A 20000-nucleotide genomic window follows, 5' to 3' on the forward strand; every position below is an offset into this window, starting at 1 on the left:
TTTACTGTTTAATAGTTTTGCCAAATCGCCCTGTAAGGTTTTCCTTAGCTTTTCTTTTTTTAAACAGAGTTCAAACTATCCTTGAGTAAAATAAATTAAAACTTTAAAATTGTATTCTAATAAGCCTAGTAGTTTTTTTTGAAGCAAGGGCCGGGTATTCCAAAAACAGAATTTAATTTTTCCTTTTTGGGGTTAATTGTTCAAAAAATTTTGTTAGGCATTGCAAATTGGCCATTAAATCATCAAAATTGTATTTCACATGGATTAAAGATTCTTTTACGTAGATAATGAGGATTAGGTTAGTAATTATGAACAATGGATATATTGACAATGGCCTGAAGTCTTAAAGTTTTGAAGTGGGCCATTAAGATCATGGAACATGGTATTTAAGATGTTGCCCTGGGCATACAATTTAATCCGTCAGTGGCCGAAACAGATAAGGGGTGTTTTTCTTAACTGAGTGTCGTCTTCGGTGATTGCAAGGTATTCGTCCGCGGCCAATACAAGGAAATGCGTGCAGGGGCTTTGAGATTTCGAAACCGAGTTTAACGATACGAGGCTTTAACTTGGAACATTGGTTTTTCACCTAGTTTACGGTTGCTCAGTTTAAACGGATTTCGTGGGAAAGACCGGTAAGTCCCCTTGGCATCGTTTTTTGGGCCTGAGATACCGGTGTCGAATTGCCCTGTTTTTTGAAGCGCATATAGAGGATTTTAATTTGTAGTTTTTGGAGGCTGAGTCTTTGGTTGCCCGGCTAGTTTCTAAGGCAGAAAAGAGGTTTGGGTTGGGGGATTTTGGAGCTGAATTTAAAGGCTCGGAGCCGAGTGCCATAGGAAGCCAGGAATACTTAGCTAGGGTGAGACCGGTCGGAGGGCCTTAGGGCTTCTAGGAACGCTTGCTGATTCCAGGAGTTGGGCTTCTTTATGCCACAGGATGCCCCAGGCCCAGCTGAGGGGCTTCTCAGTAATTTCGCCTCTGTCCCAAGGTATTAGGGCTCATGGGAAAAAAGTTCTTTGGGAGGCAGTCCTCTGTAGGGCTATTAGACAGGGTTGTGCTTTAACAGGTTAAGGCTCAGAGTTTGGTAATTTTAAGAGTTCCTATTCCCATATAGGGCCTGGTTCACCAGCTTCTTTTGAGGATGTTCAGTTCAGAGTCTTCTTAGATTGCATTTCTAGAACTATCTGATGGAGAAGCGTTTTCTTGGTTTTGCCCCACTAGGCCAGTTTCTCCAGAGGTTGAATTTAAAGGGAGGCTTAGAGTACTTCTTGAAACTTGCAATCTTGCTTTTCCCGATAGGTTAGATTCCCCGTTAATTTGTAGGATGTTTTGCAGAGTTTTTCCCCTACCCTTGTTATTTTAAGGGTAAGTTTGGGGCCCTCTGAAGAAAGGCAGGGTTTATAGCCGGCAGGACCCTAACTTTTCCCGGCCTAAGGGTTGAAGTTTGGGTTAAATCCTAAAATTCGATAATGCCTTACTTTGATATGGTATATGGGAAGTTTATTAGAAGGGCTGATTGAGTTTCATGTGCTAAAAAGTAAAATTTTCTTTACATTGGTTAAGTGTCGTTTTCGAGGTAGAGTGCAATTTGGTTTGGATATGTGGTTGAAGAAGTTAAGCTTCTTGCATGAGGCTTGATTGTCGCCTTCAGTGTGTGTTTTGCCTGTCTTGAAGCTTTAAGAAAGGGAGAAGTATGAGATTTTAAAAAGGATTTTGGGTCATCGTCTGATTGTAGATTTGGCCTGTGGGGGTTTTATCTGTTAGGCCAGTCTAGGGTAGGCTGTTAGTTTGGGCTAGCCTCTTTAGGTAGAATTAGCTGCAGTAGACTTTTGGGGTGGGTTCAGTCTGGGTAGGCACGTGGAGCAGTTCTAAGTCGTGGACCTAGTCTGCAGCCCCTGAAGATTCTGGTCAAGAATAGATTTTAAGCAGACAAGGGCCTGCTTATTTCTCCAGGGTATTTCTAGCCCCTAGGGCAAAGGCTCAAAAAATTGGCCTAAACATAAGCAGAGGTGTGGATTCATTCTCCGAAAGATTACCAAATCCTGCCTTAAAAGGCTGGATTTTCCTCCTTCAGAAAGGGGTAAAGCAAGTTGGCATTTAATACCCTCAAGACGTCTGGACTTCAAGTTCAGATTTTATTCCAACTGTTACCTCAAGGGGGATCCTGGACAATTTGGATTAAAAGCTCAACACTTTCTGCATCCAAGTTAGGTCGTAGCTGTACTGGGTGCAGTATCTTTTCCGTTCCTTTGGTCTAAGAAGCACCTGTCCATAAGGTTGTCAGAAAGCTTCTCGGTTCAAGATTCAAATTTCTTACTGCCTGCCTGTTTGGCTCACAGGAACTTAAAAGTCTGGAAAGTATAGCATTCTAAGGCTTCAGGATTTGCTATCGAATAGCATCTGATCTCTCAAGAATGGCCCTTTCTAGGGTCTGGAATATGCACAGAGGCTAAACCGGATACTGATTTCAGTTCAACTCTCAACATCCTTCTGGGGGAGACGTATTCAGCAAAGTAGCCTTTTCGGACTCCAAATGATGCATTATGCAAGTATGTACCGAAATGATGCAGACAGTCCTCCAAGATTGGCTGCTCTATGTGCTTCAAGCAATCTTTGAGGGCTGAATGTTCAAAAGGTCTGTCACCTCCCAAAGGGACTAGCAATTATCAAAATCCTTGCCTTCGGGGATCTTGTATGGGTAGAATGCCAAACGGGCTCCAGGACGCCAAGTATCAAATTAAGGACAATGCACGCAGCATTGGGGGTTCAAATACTTGAAAGAGGGTGGCTGCAGACACAGCACTAAATGGACATCAAGAGAGAGAGCATTTTGATTTGCTTGCAGGAACTCTTAGGGATGCTATCTACAGACAACTCACAGCAAGTGGTCCAGAGCAAGAACCAAATTCTAATGCAGGCAAGCATGATTTCAGGGAAAACTGGTTTCATGATTACTTTCGGCAGGTTTTTGATACAGACAACACTGGTTGTTACAAACAAATGGACCATATGAAAGGTTCATCAAATTTGGAAATGAATGCTCGGGAACTAAAAAACTTCAGTCGCTTCTCCCTAACCACACTCCAAAGATTGCTAAAGGTTCAACAGACCAAGTGGATGTTTTCTGATTGGAATGCACATGGTACCCTTCAACGATCTTTAAAAGCTCATCCTACCGACCAGGCCAAGATAAAGAAGTCATTGCTCAAGTAAAATGGATCTCTTCATCAGCTTGGAAAATTCTGCTTGCCTTTACCTCTATTCCTCAAAGTATTCAAAGGCGATATAGCAAGAAGCTTCAATTCTAAATTAAAGAAATTATTTTTTGGAGTCTAAAACCTCAGTTTAATCTGATTTGAGCTGTTCCAGTAACGAATTGCACAAAAGGTTATTTTTTTTTAAAGTTGCAGAATTTAGTTTCAACTATTTGACTCCTTAATATTTCTAATTGTTCAAGGTTTTAGAGCAAACAATAAGACAGAGACCCTTTCACTCTTGGATTACATTTTGTTTACCTTTTAACTTTGCCTGGGGCAGAATTAAAAGTTAAATCCTTCCTGTTGGCTTAATTTGGGGGGGAAACTATTGCCCCTTTGGCTCAGCTCCTTTTGATTTCATAGGCAGGAAATACTTAATTGCTTTACTCCTGAGGGGTTCTGGGTTGAAACCTTATCATAACCTGTTTTCCTACAGAAAGGAAAATTTTCAACTTTAGCTGAAAAGGCTTTAGTTTTTGACAAAAGTTTGCTACTTTGCAGCCCTTTTTTTGAAAGATTTCCAAAATGTATAAAAGCAAATCTTCTTTTGAGGGTTTTATTTTGATCCACATTATTTTTCCCCTGTTTAGACATCAACTGGGACAAACATTTCACGGATTTGCTGTGCTTTTGTTATTCCTGAGCGGCAAAGGGTTCAGCTGCATTATTTCTCTTCATTAGCACTGCCACTTCAAAATTAGGTGGTTGGCACAGGATTTTCGGGATTCCTTTTCATGAATTTCCAGCTTTACCTCTCTTTAGGATACTCCATTTCAGATCAGCTGGAACAAGATTGTACAGTTTGACTAAAAATGCATCTTTCTTTTTGGCATTCACCCATTTCCTCCCAAGGGGGGGTGTCAGTTTTACTTCATTTGTAGATTTCACGATTATTGTCAGTCTTTCCCCTTCTTTGGGACTTGTTTTCAGGGTGTTGGAAGTGAGAAAATAATTTTGTAATCATACTGTAATATTGCCCTTTCTTGGGTCATTAGCTCCCTTGCTCTTGTTTTGGGGCAGGCTGAGACATGCCAATTTCGATACATAGTATTGATCTAATTTAGGGTGTTTAAAACTGTCTTTTCTCACTGGAAATAACAAATTGTCAGACTGCATTAGATCTAAAATCATTTAGGGATAACGTATTTTCATATTGGATTTTCAAATATTACTTTTTGTTAGCAATTTAATTAATTTTTAGTGGATTAAAGTTTTTTAAACTTTTTAAGTTGTATAATTCTAAATAATTTTTTTGGAAATTATAATTGATTTTATGTGTTATGTTTTATACTCTGAAGTATATTTTATGCAAAGATTTTTTCTGATAATTGAAGTTGGATTAAATTTTTAGGTGCGTGGTCCTTATTTTTAGTTTTGTAAAGTATATTGTAATTTGGTCATTGGATAAAATTTTAATACCTTCCCATGTTTTTTCTAACTCAGTAGCCATTGGGAAAACCTTGTGGTATAGACCATCTTCAATACCAACAAAATCAAATTAAGTTCAGCCTTTTAACAAAACGATTTGTGGCTATGGCCCCAACTCATTAACCCTAAGACAGTTACAACCAGGTAAAATTATAACCCAAGAATACAGATTTCTGGCGAAAATGAACATCATGCCTTCATGGGAAACTAACATTAAAAACTTGATACCCATTACCCTTGTACAGGTGACCATGGCTTAACATCTGGACTTTTTAAAAAGGACTAGCACTCAAGGTAATTGTAACCCAGTGCTTGACGGTGCATCCTGAAACCAAATTTTGGAATAACATTTGACCAAACATAAAACTAATACCCCAATCTGACACTTTCCCTTTACACAATCCCTACACTTAACAAACATTTTACAATACAACAAACCTGGTATGTACACATAAATCATTTTATTTACAATTATCTTACACAAAGAAACATTTTCCCATCAAAACAAAAACGGCTCAGAAACTCCTATCCAGTCCATTTCACAATATATTTTTACAAAAAATCATACTATACATAACAACCAACATCTCCTAGAAACCCCTACCTGGTCTTTTTTACAATAATTTGTTAAAAAAGGGGACTTTTTAAATAAAAACCCAAGTAAAAACCCCACCTGTTATAATACCCAAAATACTTTGAAAAAAACTGACTGGATCTGTTAAAACCCTAACCTAAAAAACACACTTTTAAAACCCTTCTTCCCCTAACATTTCAAAAAAGAGGGTTTGTCTTCCTAACCTAAACAAACTTTATTGGACCTAACCCTCCATTAACAACATCCCTATCTCAAACATGAACCTTAGGATTACCAAACCTGCCAAGAAACATTATTGACTAACACCGATTTCAAACATCCACTAACTTTTAATCAGTAACCATACGACAAATAATTTATTATGACCCCGATGAAACGACTACAAACTCCTTAAGACAATACTATAACAACCCTAATTTACTAAATTAGGTTCAAAGGTCTAATAAACCATCACAATTTTCCTTAACGAAAACTGGAAACTTCAACCCAGACAAACAAAAAGGACTTCACAAGTGTCAATCCAATTACATTTTCCATTAAGGAAAATACTCTAACCAAATATACAACAGTTAATTCACAAGTATCAACTACAACATTGCATTGAAAAATAACTAACAATTATGCCAAAACTAAAAGAATAGTGACTATTAAACTAGATAAGCCTAATATTGTAAATTAAAAAAAAACATCAAATTATGCCATAAATAGATCTAACCCCTAATAATAAGACAACCCCCTAACTAACAAACCAAAAACATAATTAAGCCCCAAATCTGTTTCAAACTCCATAAACTGTAAACAACACCCTTCCCCATCTCCAAAAAAATAATAATAAAATCAAATCAGATCATACCCAAAAACCCAAGTAAACCCCTCACCCTACCTTCAACAACCATAATAACTTGCAATTACAACACTTTAAACAACAGTACTACCCTGTCATTCCCTAGGGTAACCAATCTACATCCTCTTAATTAAAACCACCATTAGAACAATGTATCCCTCACTCTTAAATTCACTCCTCATAAACCATCTCAATCTTTAACCTACCATTCAGGATACTGCCCCTTTTCCTCTAAGAAACTGTCATCTTCCTTAATCAGTGCAACCGAACACACCTTTCCCCAATACTTCCTCCATTATCTAAGCTCCTCGAAAAGTGTATTCATTTTTAAGTCATGCAATACCTGAACACACAACCTTTTTTCCCCATACCTAACATGGCTTTTGTCCACATCACAGTACAACTACTGCACTTCTTTCATTCACAAATCAAATTAACTACCATAGGAACATTAACAATTTTGTTTCGGCTAACTTCCTGGGCCTTTCCAAGGCATTTGACATGGTGTCACATCCAATGCCCTTAGATCCTTATCCTTTGCTACCTCTACTATTTCCTGGTTCAAAGGTCATCTCTGTGACAGACAACAGGCTGTCCAATGGCAAGATGTCCTATCTCCCCTACTTTCTAAATCCATTGGCGTACCACAAGGATCAATACTGGGTCCGCTTCTCTTTTCCATCTTTACAAACAACTTGCACACTGCCACAAACCAAGGTACTCTTATACAGTATGGTGATGACTCAACACTCATCTGTGCAGCCCCATCTCTCTCTACCCTACAGCAACTTGCTCAACAATCCTTTTCTGATATTGACAAATGGATCACTGATATTCAACTCATCCTTAACCCCAACAAAACCAAATTACTTTTATTCACCAAATAAATCCAAGTCCACCTCCCCAACCTTCTCTATCTCATCCAAAATGGTACACTAATCACTCCTTCAACTCACACCAAACTCCTTGGGGTAGAAATAGACAATAATCTCTACTTCAATGTTCACATAGCCCAAACTGTCCAAAAGGTTCATAAGAAAATGGGTACTCTCTATAGGCACAAACACTTTCTCACTGATAAGGCAAGAATCACCTTAGCTCAAACTCACCCTCTATGCACTCTTACTTATGCAGCCCCAATTTTAACCCATATTAGAAAAACTGATCTTGATAAAATGGAATTATGTTACAACAAAATTGCTAACTTTGCCAATAATTCTACTTTCAGAATCCACTGCTGCCAAGTACTAAGACACCTTAAATGGCTAGGATTACCCCAATTACTCACTTTCACCAACCCTGAGAAAACTCCTGCCTTACAACATCTGCTCACCCATTACTCTACCACTCGCCCCCTCCGCTCTCCCACTACAACTCTCCTAAGTACTATTAGGGCTAACAACACTGTAGGAAAATCTCTCTACTCTCATACCATTGCTAAGGCTTGGAATAACCTCCCTTCCCCCCATTATCTCTACCACAAATATTACAGAATTCAAAAAACTACTTAAATCACACCTTCTGGAAACTTGGATCTGCCCATGCATAACTTGATACAACTCCCCATCATTGCATTCTCCAACTACTATGGATCCAATTTCTCAATATAGGTCTTGTTTTACTATGTCAAGTATCTTATAGGTTCATAGGTAGGTACTAGGCTATCGGCCCAAGGGCCTGCATAAGCCTAGCCAACAAGGTTCCTTGTCTTATGCCACCCAAGAAAGTTATTTTCCTGTGCCACTGTTGAGCAGAGACACAGAAGTGATCCCCGGGGTGTATTTCCTATTTCCAAGCTACTCATCAAGATTTTTCTTGAAGAGTGCTAATGAAGAACTTTGCTTGACATAGATGGGTAGCCTGTTACAGAGTACGAGAAGTCTCTGGGACAGGAATCTGTCCCTCCAGCAGGTCCTGTTTATTGTGGTGACAAGGTTTAGGTACCTAGAGCATGTAGCTGGGAGGGATTGGGATTTCTGTAGGTGTAGCATGTCCAGCAGCTCTGGGTTTGACATAGCTTTATATGTTAGGCAGCTATCACCTCAGAGTAGGTGATATGCTATGGAGTAAAGCTGGGGTTTTTTGAGAAGGTCGGTGTAGGGCATTTGTTTGAGGCCAGTAATCCTCTCTGAGAGGTACTTCTGTGGCCTTTCCAGCTGCTGCAGATGTCTTGTGAGGTACATTCCAAAAGGGGCATTGTACTCTATAATGTGTCTAATGAGTGTCAAGTAGAGGGGAACAATGACCTCTTTTTTCCTGGATGAGAACCTTTTTATGATGAGGTACTCTCATTACCTACTTTGTCACTTTTTAGGCATATTTATATAACCTTTTTATTTATACTTGCTCTCTGTAGGCTAGTTACTATAATTTGTCTAAACTCTTGTACTAAAATTTTTGTATTTTTTCCTGAAATTGTGAACTATCCGTAATTTTGCTATACTCATATTTTCGGAGCTTTTCTCCCTGGGCCTCCCCTGAAAATGGACCTTGTCCAGCTGGATTTTCCCGGTTAACAAATGTAAAATAAAATAAAATAAATAACTCCCGTTTGGTCTTCCTATATTAATGTAGGTAGTGTTTTAATGTCTTGACAAGGAATGACACCAGTAATGAAATAGATGAATAAGAATAGAATACAGACTGTTCAGGTTCCATAAATAAAATCATAGACCATTTGCTCTGATAGTTGGTGGTATTACCTATCATTACTTATGTAAAGCTAAGTTACTTATGTTGCAATCTTTTAATAACCCCAAATGCCTAAAGTATATACATCCCTGTTTTAACTAATTTGTACTAACAATATTGTACAGAGAAAAATATATTATTTACATCAGTATATGTTATTAAATGCAGTGCCTAAAACAGCAATCTGGAGACTAAATAAATAAATAAATAAATAAATAGTAAGGTTGCTGTCTTTGCAGATATATGATAATACTATAAATCATCCCAATTGTCTACTTATGGTCACATATTCCACCTCTTAAGTTGCCAGTTAAAACAAACAAAATACTATTTTAGAAACACATTTAAAATGCAAATAAGGCTTTCCTCTCTGTCATACAAGACAATTACATTTATATTTTTAATGCATTATTTGTAAAATCTGTCCAAAGCATAACATTTAACAGTGGGAAAGAGAGAGAAAAAAAATGTATTTAATACAGCACATAGTGATTGAAATTGTAGATTCATTTCAGGATCCTGTTACATGGGTAAAGTCAACTCTGAGTTTTTCTAATCCTATCAACTGATTGGTTTATAATGTAGAACTATATGTTGTATAAAAGATTTATAAAGTCTTGGAGATAAGAAATGATGAAAGCATTGTTTGCTAGTTACATTAGACCCAACCTTGAGTGTGGAATAGCAATGGGAGACCTTATGAAAAACAAGTATGAGTAAATTGTAAAGAGTGCATCGGAAGTATACCAAGGGCATCCATGGATGTGAAAATTTAAGTTATTATAAAAGACAGAAATATCTAACCTTTTACATTGTCTCGTATAGAAATGTAAGAGTAGACCTTATTCAGGTATATAGGGCATTTAGAGACAGCTCTCTCTGGGAATGTTTAGCGTTATCAAAAAGTACTAGAGAATCCTCAAACGAGCTATGTAAAGATTGTATAGGAATGAGAGGTTTTCTTATTGTTTTTCTGGGAGAGTAGCTGATGCATGGAATGGACTGCCAAATTTCATTAAGGAAGATATTTATAAGAACAACCTGAACACTTCTTATGGAAATTACTATTTTGGTAAATTGGCAGGCTAGAAGAACATTATTGCCTGTGCCTGAAATATTTGTATGTATGTTATGTATGCAGTACTGCCACATATGAGCCAGCATTCGAAAACAAATTATGTTGTATTCACTCTTCCAGAGCGGAACTTGTATTCCCAAGTAAATAAGTAATTCTAGATATGTGTGGTGAAATGACATTAGATGAACATTCAGTTAAATAAAAAAATACATAAAGCAGGTAAACTGACTTTCTGCGCTCCACTCCATATAAACAGGAAGATCTACCCCATAAGTCTCACCTACTTTTTTTGAGTTTAGTTCAAGAAAAAGAGATATATTAACAGGAGACTACCAAACTTGCAAAACTGCATATTAATGAACCAGTTTGTATATTAAGTATATAAAGTGCTTAAAGCAGCAGTGTGGTGACATAAATACTGTATTTTGAGAGAAAAACTGAAAATCATTGTGAAACAGTGTATTTCTACATGGCAGAATATGCTTAAAATGCTGAGTAAATGTGTTGTAAATGTTTTAAACAGTAAGTGACATATACCCATAGAATAAACTTTATGTATGTAAATAGTGTATGTTAAACTAATAAAGAAAACTTACCTAGAGCAGAGCTTAGCTTAGCAAACAGTGTGTGTGATATATATGATTATGTCTTGAATAGTTGACATGTTAAATGATTGACACAAAAATATAGAAAAAAAAAAAATCACCAGTTCATAATATCAACAGCAGTGCACAGTGAGACGGCGTACCTGGAAAATAGAATTAAATGTCCTTTTCCATTGTACTTCCCAAACCCTACAATGCATTTAGCTCAGATTTGTGTGAATAGTGATAGGGTTATGGAAGGGGCTTTTTTAAGGTGAGCTACACATTAGGGTTAGGGACAGAATGTATTACTAAGGTGGAGTGAGGGGCCCCCTTATGCTGCCTTGGAGTGTCAGCAATCAATCTACTTGGTATGAGAATAGAACCCACAGCCTTCTTCACCAAAGGTGAATGGGGTCTATATTATATGTTCGAAGTTTGAAAACTTTGAACAATAAATAATCGAATTTAAATGTTCGAAGTTTCAAACATTGAACATATAATAAAAAAAAAAAAAAAAACAAATGGAGCTTACCTGCTCCCCCCACTCCTTAAATGTACCAACTCCGAGACCACACTATAGGGCGGTAAAGGGAAGATTTCCCTTACTGCACTGTAGTGCAGTCTCGGAGTTGGTATATTTAAAGAGCGGGGGGTGTGGGGGTTGCATGGGGGTTTCTTTTTTTTATTTTAAATTCGATATTTCAATATTCAAAGTTATAAACCTTTGAACATATGATATAGAGCCAGGTGAATGTGCTACATGTTGTGCCACTAAACTGACTGTCATATGTGTTTTATGCACCTTTCAAATATTTGTGTAAAGTTATATAAACTAACTTGAGCATAAATAGATAATATTTCCTTTGTTACAAAATGATAGCAAGCACGTGTAATTTGATAAGTTCATATGTGTTTTATGATGTATGCAAAATAATGGCTGAGTATTAGAATATTTAGTAAATAGCATTTTGGTTTGGTTTTGAGGATCCGCAGTGGTGCAGCGGTACCGTTGTTGCCTCACAGCAAGAGGTTCTCCCATTTGATTCTCGGCCGGAGTGCAGGGAGTGCCTTCTGTGTGGAGTCTGCATGTCCTCCCCGCGGTTTGGTGGGCGTTCGAAAGACATGTGTAAATGGGCGTGCCTTCGCTGAAGGTTGAACGTTGAACTGGCACCTCGATGTCCTTGAGAATCTACTGCCAATCATTAGCAGACCGGTTCAGCTGTGGCGACCCCTAACCGGGAAAAAGCCGAAAGGCAACAACAACACAACAACATTTTGGTTTTGTACTTGTCATATATATACATAAGTTAATCTTACAAGTGCTTTAGAAAGCAGTACTATTATGATACTGTTTCAACATTTCATTTAAAAATCAAACTGTTCTATACAGTCTTCTGTTTATCATAGACCTGTACAGCTAGGCTACTCTGACATGGCCTGCGTATTCATATATTTTAAACAGATGCATGTACCTACATACATTTTGGGATTCCTACTTTTCCACTATGTCTCTGAAAATAAACTTTCTCATCTTAAGTATCATGCCAGCATTACCATTCTAACAAAAAGCTTTTCTTTCTGAATACTTCACAATGAAATTATTGCTTGATTTTTAGTGTTTACATTAAAGTTGATTTTTGTCAGTATTATTTTATTTCCTGGAATAATGCTAATGATTTATTGTAGTACTCCATAATCAGTACAAATTGGACAGACATGTATGCTTTCATTACAGAATATTATGAGATTATTGCTTAAAATGTTGTGCTTTTTATGATTCTGCTCTAAAGGAGCTGTTTTCCTACCATATATGTAGAAGACATGTCTTAAAGGAATGTGTTGTAACTTGGTAAATAAGAGAAAGTCTTAACATAAACATATAATAGAGTGAGCCTTCTTTGGTGCATATGGGGAAAAAAAAGAAGCCATTACTTCTTCATATGTGAGAAAGGGAAAAGCTGAGTAGGTAGGAAGAGACTCCTGATGTTTTTATTTACCAATATAACAGCTAAAATATCTTGAAGTTCTCCTGTTGTGGTAAGTACATCTTGCAATACAGATGTAGTTGTTTTTGTATTTGTTTGAAATTTACTCTGTGCGTCAGTAGTAATGTGATGGAGTAATTTGGTTTGTACAGTGTCTGCTTTGCTTCAGTGAGTATTTACATGCTAATATACTGTAACGTGTGAAATGAAAAGTGATGTATTACTTTGTGAAGAATTTCTTACAGTTGCCACTTACATAGATACAAGCAAATGGCTAAAGAGGAATCTGACCTGAAATGTATTATAACCTACTCTACACTTTGAGCAGGGGTAATCTGTCTATGTGAAACTGAACTGCTTTGACAACTATAAATTTAACAAAGGAGGTGACCGAGTCCCAGGTCAAAATGGATTTATTTTAGTGAGGGTTTTTACATGAGAAAGGACCTGAAATCATTGCTACAAAAAATAAAATATCAATGTTTAGGGTATTTCTGTGGTTTCAGTTGAAAGAGGCAGTGCACCCAGTCAAAAGGAGCTTATTAGTTGGGGATGCAACAGTTTGGAATGTAAAAGGGTTTAACGTTATTCATGTTTTTTTTTTTAAATAACACATTTTGTGTCTGTAGTCTGTCAGAAGGAAGTTGTGGAAAGCTCTGTTAGGAGTTAGAACTATTGATGTTAAGTTGTCTATCTCGCCTTCGTTTCTTGCTTGTTGGGATCGGAGCCGACCCTTGGCTCCGACTCGGCCATCTTCTATAGCTCGAGAGCTGTTTACTGGCTCGAGGCTACCCCTTATCCCATGATGCCTAGCGCTAGCTACCCAGATCTCGTTTGCCGCTTCAGCTGCGAGGTTCGTTATTACTGGCTCAGGCTATAGTAAGTTAGTTTAAATACTTTTTCTAGCTATTTAGGGAATATTTTCTGATATATTTTTGATAGTTTAGTCTTTATATATATATATATATATATATATATATATATATATATATATATATATATATATATATATATATATATATATATATATGTTATTAACTAGCTTGTCGTAGTTTTAGTGTATTTGAATTTTCTCTAAGAACTCGTTTAAGTTAGAGAGTCCCCCCCCCCCCCGTTTTTCCCTTCTTGTTGTAGTATTTTTCTTTTAGCTTAGTCTCCTTTAATTTATAGGTAGCCGTTTAAGTTAGAGGCTTCCTATTTAAAAAAAAAAAAAACACTTTTCACTGTAGTTTTTAGTGTTTATAGAACCCGTATTCCTGGATGCGTTTGGTTCTCGCTCTTCCACTTCCTGGGTGTCAACCCCCTTCGATCCACTAATGACGGTGGTGGCTCGAAGGGCTTGGTCAGCCCCAGACACAGTAGAACCAACCCCGAGGAGGCCCGGCAAATTTATTACTGCACCCCCTGACAAACAGTTCCTTACAAAGGGTGTTTCTGTGGATGCCATGGTGGTAGCAGCAGCCACTAAAAAGGAATTAGTGGAGACTTCTTCCTCTGTCCATCCACCTAACAAGGAGTCTAGGACTATGGACAGATATGGGAAGCAAATGTTTGCTTCAGCGACCTTCTCCATGAGGTCACTGAATTACTTATGCCATTTTACCAGGCTTCAGAGGGATCTCTTAAAAGAGCTTGGAGATACCCCCCGGGATCCATCAGCTGAAGGAGTTCAAGCTAAAGTAGCTTCTCAGCTGACGACCCTTAATTCAGTGGTTAACTCCTCCATGAGGCTCATTTCTTATGCAGCCGATGGTGCGAGTAGAGCTGCAGGCACAGGCGTGGCCCTTCGGAGACACGCATGGATGCGGTTGTGTAATTTTGCGGAGCCCTTTAGAGCGTCATTCATTAACACCCCCTTTGACGGTTCATTTCTCTTTGTACCACAGGTGAAGGGCACTCTCACTAGGTGTAAACAGGAAGGCAAGACTCTCTCTGCCACGGGAGTCCATTTTTCCACTTCTTCCAGACCATATCCCAAAGGTCAGAAGAGTGAAAAATGTGGTTTTGGAAATCCCAGGGAGCCTCGCCTGATACACGTAGTGATTTTTCCTCCAGGAGCAGAGGAGGAAATAGCAACAGCAGACGCCGCCCTCGAGGCAGAGGGGGTCTACGGAACCAGGGCAGCAGAGAATCGTTCTCTGACAAGCCCTTCCAGCACCCCTGAAGGGTTGCCCGGCTGCCCGCCTCTGGAGGCAGTCGGGGGAAGACTTTCACTGTACCCAAAAGCCTGGCAAGACATTACACGAGAAAAATGGGTACAATCAATCATATCCAGAGGCTACATAATTCCCTTCTTCCAATCTCCCCTATCATCAAACAGATCCCCCCCAGATGTTCCACCCAATCTGAGGGCTCAAGCAGTCACAGAAATTTCAAGACTTCTAGAAAAAAAGAGTCATCCAGGAAGTCCCGGCAGACCAACTCGGATCTGGAACTTACTCAAGGTTCTTTTTGGTACCAAAAAAGACAGGGGACTGGAGATCAATTTTGGATCTCAGCAGACTAAACAAGTCTGTTCAAAGAACAAAGTTTCAGATGGTCATGCTTCAGTCCATTCTTCCCTTTTTGGGTCAGGATAATTGGAAGTGCTCAATAGATCTCCAGGATGCGTACTACCACATAAGGATGGACAGGTGCTCCAGGAGATTCCTTCGATTCCGGCTGGGAGCCAGTCATTACCAGTTTAGAGCTCTGCCCTTTGGTCTCACTACAGCCCCCAGGGTGTTCACCAAATGTATGGCAGTAGTCGCGGCTCACCTGAGACGTCAAGGATTCCAGGTGTTTCCTTATCTAGACGACTGGCTCCTCACTGCTACTACCAGGCATCAACTTCTTCAAGCCAGGGACTATACAGTCGCAATCTGTGCCCAGTTAGGTATTACCATAAATTTCAAAAAATCTGCCTTGTTGCCCTGTCAATCTATTACCTATATAGGAGCAAATCTAGATACAAGAAGTATGTCTGCAAGACTAACGCCGGACAGGGTGGCCACAATTCGGCAGCAAGTTCATATCCTCATGCAATCCAAAAAGGTACAAGCCTGGTTGGTCCTTCAAACTCTGGGATCTATGGCCGCAGCTATTATTCTGATACCTCTAGCCCACTTTCATATGAGAATCCTGCAGTGGCTTCTATTCACACAGTGGTCCTTTCAACAACTCCCCATGTCCCACATGATTCTAATTACAGAAACTTGCAAAACACACCTTTCCTGGTGGATGGTCTTCCCGCTAGTGTCTCTGGGCAGACCATTCAATCAACCCCCGATGGTTGCCACAGTGACCACGGATGCCTCACTGATGGGGTAAGGGGGCATTATCAGGGCAGGACAGTCCAAGGCACATGGCATACTCACGAGTACCATCTGCACATAAACGTCTTGGAGATGAGAGCTGTGCTTCTAGCATTGCAAGCACTTCAGAGATCACTCCTTCCTGGGACAATTGCAATTCAAACGGACAACATGTCAGTAGTGTGGTACATCAACAAGCAGGGCGGAACCAGGTCCTACCCCCTATGTCGAGAAGCACTCAGACTCTGGCAGTGTCTGGCAGTGGGCGATTTCCTCCCAACGATTTCTGATTGCAATGCACATCCCTGGGAAATCCAACGTCATAGCGGACAGGCTCAGCAGAGCTATTCTCATGCCTCATGAGTGGTCTCTGAATCAGGTAGTTGCGGATCTCATTTTCCGCAAGTGGGGACAGCCTTGCTGCAATCTGTTTGCAACCCCTTTCAACAACAAGTGCAGCAACTACTTCTCCCTTCTACCGCTTCCTGGTCATCCTCTCAGAGATGCTCTAGTCCACGATTGGCCTCAGGGACTTCTTTATACCTTCCCGCCCTTTCCTCTTATACCTAAACTCATACAGAAAGCGACTTTGTTGAGTTGCAAAATGATCCTCATTGCTCCTTACTGGCCTCGACAGATTTGGTTTCCGTTCCTGCACCGTTATCTCCTCAAGCAGCCTTGGACCCTTGATCCTGTTCCAGACCTGCTGATTCATCAATCAGGAGAGCTGCATTGATTCCTCCAGACCCTCCAGCTCACAGCTTGGTTGATCCAATTCCAACCCTAGCCAGGCTTCCCAGCATTTCCCCAGCTGTGCGTGATATTATTATATCCTCTCACAAATCAGCTACTAGGAAAACGTATGCTAGTAAATGGAAACGTTTCTCTTATTGGGCAGAGGCTAGGAACATAGATCCCTTTTCAGCCCCAGTTCACGAGATCTTAGAATTCCTAACTGAGCTTTTTCACTCTAGGTCCGCTTCTGCCACAATCAGAGTTCAGCTAGCAGCCATTTCTAACTATCATATTGGCTTTTTTAATCTAAATATCATGTCTCATAAGTTGTGTAAAGCCTTTCTTAAGGGGACTAATCTCCTTAGGCCCCCAGTGAGAGACCCCCCTCCTCCTTGGGACCTTCATTTAGTATTAACCTCCATGATTATGCTCCCTTTTGAACCTGCGACTTCATGCTTCCTTAAGTTTCTATCTTGGAAAACTTTTTCTGGTAGCTATTACTTCAGCCAAACATGTATCAGAACTTCAAGCACTAAGCGTTCGTTCTCCATACTTAGTTTTTCACAAGGATAGGATAGCACTGAGAACTAATCCATCCTTCCTTCCTAAGGTGTGTTCAGAAAATAATCTAAGCCAATCCATAGACCTTCCAGTGTTCTTTCCTAACTACACCAACAAGGCAGAATACAAATTACACCTTTTGGATGTGCATAGACAGTTGCATTTTTATCTGCACAGAACTAAGGATATAAGGAAGTCGGACCAACTCTTCCATTCCTATGCTAAGGGTAAACAAGGTCTTCCAGTTTCCAAAGTGACCCTGTCTAGGTGGTTGTCTCACATTATCACCTTCATTTATCAACTAAGGAACAAAGAATTGGCTGCCAAACCGAAAGGACATTCTACTAGGGCTTTAGCTACTTCTGTAGCCTTCCAATCTAGATTACCCATGGACTCTATTTGTGCCGCAGCCACATGGGCGAATCCTCATACCTTTATTTCTCATTACAAGTTAGATATGACCTCCAGGAATAGAGCTAACTTTGGTTCCACTGTTCTGAAGAGTCTGTTCCAATGAGCCACCCAGGATTATAGGTGCTAGGGACGCTGTCCCAACAAGCAAGAAACGAAGGCGAGATAGACAACTTAACATAAAGAAGTTATGTACCTACCATAACGTTCTATCTTAGTTGTCTTCATCTCGCCTTCTTTCTTGCGTCCCCCCCTCCATCCCCCTGTCCTATTGGACCGAGAGGAATTTAGATTTCATCAGCTGTGTTTTTTTCTGGTTTGCTTCCTCTACTGATTTAAAGAATATAACAGATATGTCCAACATGTTAGTTTGGTCACATTATTCTTGATATGTCTGAGGTTAGCTATTACAAACGAGATCTGGGTAGCTAGCACTAGGCATCATGGGATAAGGGGTAGCCTCGAGCCAGTAAACAGCTTTCGAGCTATAGAAGATGGCCGAGTCGGAGCCGAGGGTCGGCTCTGATCCCAACAAGCAAGAAAGAAGGCGAGATGAAGACAACTAACATGGAACGTTATGGTAGGTACATAACTTCTTTTTCTGTGGGATTTTATGAAATAAATGAAAGCACAACTCATATTTTATATTTCATAACTCATTTTGCGAGTCACCTTGGACAGCTATTTTTTATTTATTTTATTATTTATTTATTTATTTTTGGGCAGTGTTGTCTTCTTGATGAAATGTAGCATGCAGTATGTACTGCAAAGCCAAGCCTGTCTGCTAACATTTCAGCAAGCACTATACATACCTCCTTGCCCCATGTTCTTGTATCATCATTATGCATCCCAGGCAGCAATATAATCTTACCCCTCTAACACACGCACACACTCACATATTCTAAGGTGTTACTAGCCTGTAACACTATCAGTAGTGCAGCAGCAGACTGCTATCCCACATTGTCATGTGACTGTCCCAGGAGCAAGAAGGTATGATAGCACCCCACACTACCCCTTCCATTGTAACCTGTCCCTAATACCTCTACCCTCTCCCCATGCTGCCATGTCTTTGAATCAGAAGTAGTCTTTGTGCACATCACTAGTCTCCTTCATGTTGCTGTGTCCACATTGTCAGGCAAAAGGTCAGTCAGTTTACTCTTCCATTGTTCTTTTTTGTTGCCATAGCATGGGTTTTCTCCAGGTTCTCTGGTTCTTCCCACATTCCATAGACATGCAGTAAGTGAATTGGACACTCTAAATTGCCAGTAGATGTGAATGAGTGATATGAATGAATTACCACGGCAGGGCTAGCCACCGGCAGTGTAAACCTTGGCTCAAGATGATTGTCACTTCTGAAGTGATATCCCGACCCTATGTGCAAAATGGAAAAAGGGGTTGAGGATGGATTGCTGATAGTAGCCAAAGGGTGAGAGAATAATTTTTCTTTTTCCCATTTGTGTTGCCATTCCAGGGTAGAAACAAGAGCAATTAATGTGCCCTGAAACCTTCCTACTCACCATGTTGCATTGTCCACATTGCTACTCAAAGGGTGAGTGAGCCCTGCCTGATCTGTCCTTCACAATACAATAGTCCAGTTGTAGTCCTGGGGTCCACAAATCCTCTTTGCTGTGCATTTTGTCATTTTGAACCTTCTTTTTATTTTTGCATGTTTCTAATGCATTGTATCTGCACACATACCACTAATGTACACATTATGTTTGACTACTGTCATTTCTAAAATTACTGGATTCTGAAAAGTTGTAAGGATAAATCTTGTGTACAATGGTTCAGCTATTGATATACCCCAGAGAAGGCAGATTGCCTCAAATGTAGCTTTTTATGAAACATTGATCAAAAAGATTTAGGCCTGACCAAGTCTACTAAAACTGATTTTAAGAATATGCATAACACAATTTGTGATTTCTCACTCATGGTAAGTTGTTCTTAACAAACAGCTGTAGTCTCTGTTTCTCCCAATGCACCTTCTTCTGTATGCCATACAGCATTTCTGTTCTCCGCATCAGTACTGCATCCAGTCTGTGCTGATGTATTTTCCAGTGCATCAGCCTCCTGCGGCTAGCCATCAGTTCAAGGATGTGCGAGATTCAACTGTGGGTGTGGCCTGCAGAAGCTTACTTTTGAAGTATGAGTCATCAAATGGCCCAGAATTTGAGGTGAACACAGTAGAAATATGGCAGAGTGAGGCAGCTGGAATATTCAGGATGAAGTACAGATTTCATCTAACAAAAATGAAGCAATGTTGTCTGACAGTGCAGTGGGATTCTTTAGCCTTTAGCTTAGTCAACAGTTAATATTTCATTGATCTACTGAAAAAACATACATATGATATGACAAAAAGGCAGTCCAAAATGTTTAAGAGATTGACTCAAATGATGAAAAGACCAATTTTTTAAAATGTAGTTTGACTTCATTTGGTTGCTAATGATGCTTAGTGAAACTGTATTATAAAACTCCTTCATGCAGATTGTTTAGTAAACTAGAAATAAAGCTAGTCCTTGCACTAAGACAGCCATCTAA

At 39.5% G+C, this 20000-nt stretch overlaps 1 protein-coding gene across 3 annotated transcripts in view; it reads left to right on the forward strand.

Annotated features, from left to right (window-relative positions):
• Positions 1-20000, forward strand: part of ABCC4 (ATP binding cassette subfamily C member 4) — a 2616332-nt gene that overhangs the window by 2146393 nt on the left and 449939 nt on the right. The window lies entirely within an intron of this gene.

This window comes from Protopterus annectens, chromosome 5.part1 (genome assembly GCF_019279795.1).
Source record: "Protopterus annectens isolate FY-2018-M chromosome 5.part1, PAN1.0, whole genome shotgun sequence".
NCBI classification, from domain to species: domain Eukaryota; kingdom Metazoa; phylum Chordata; order Ceratodontiformes; family Protopteridae; genus Protopterus; species Protopterus annectens.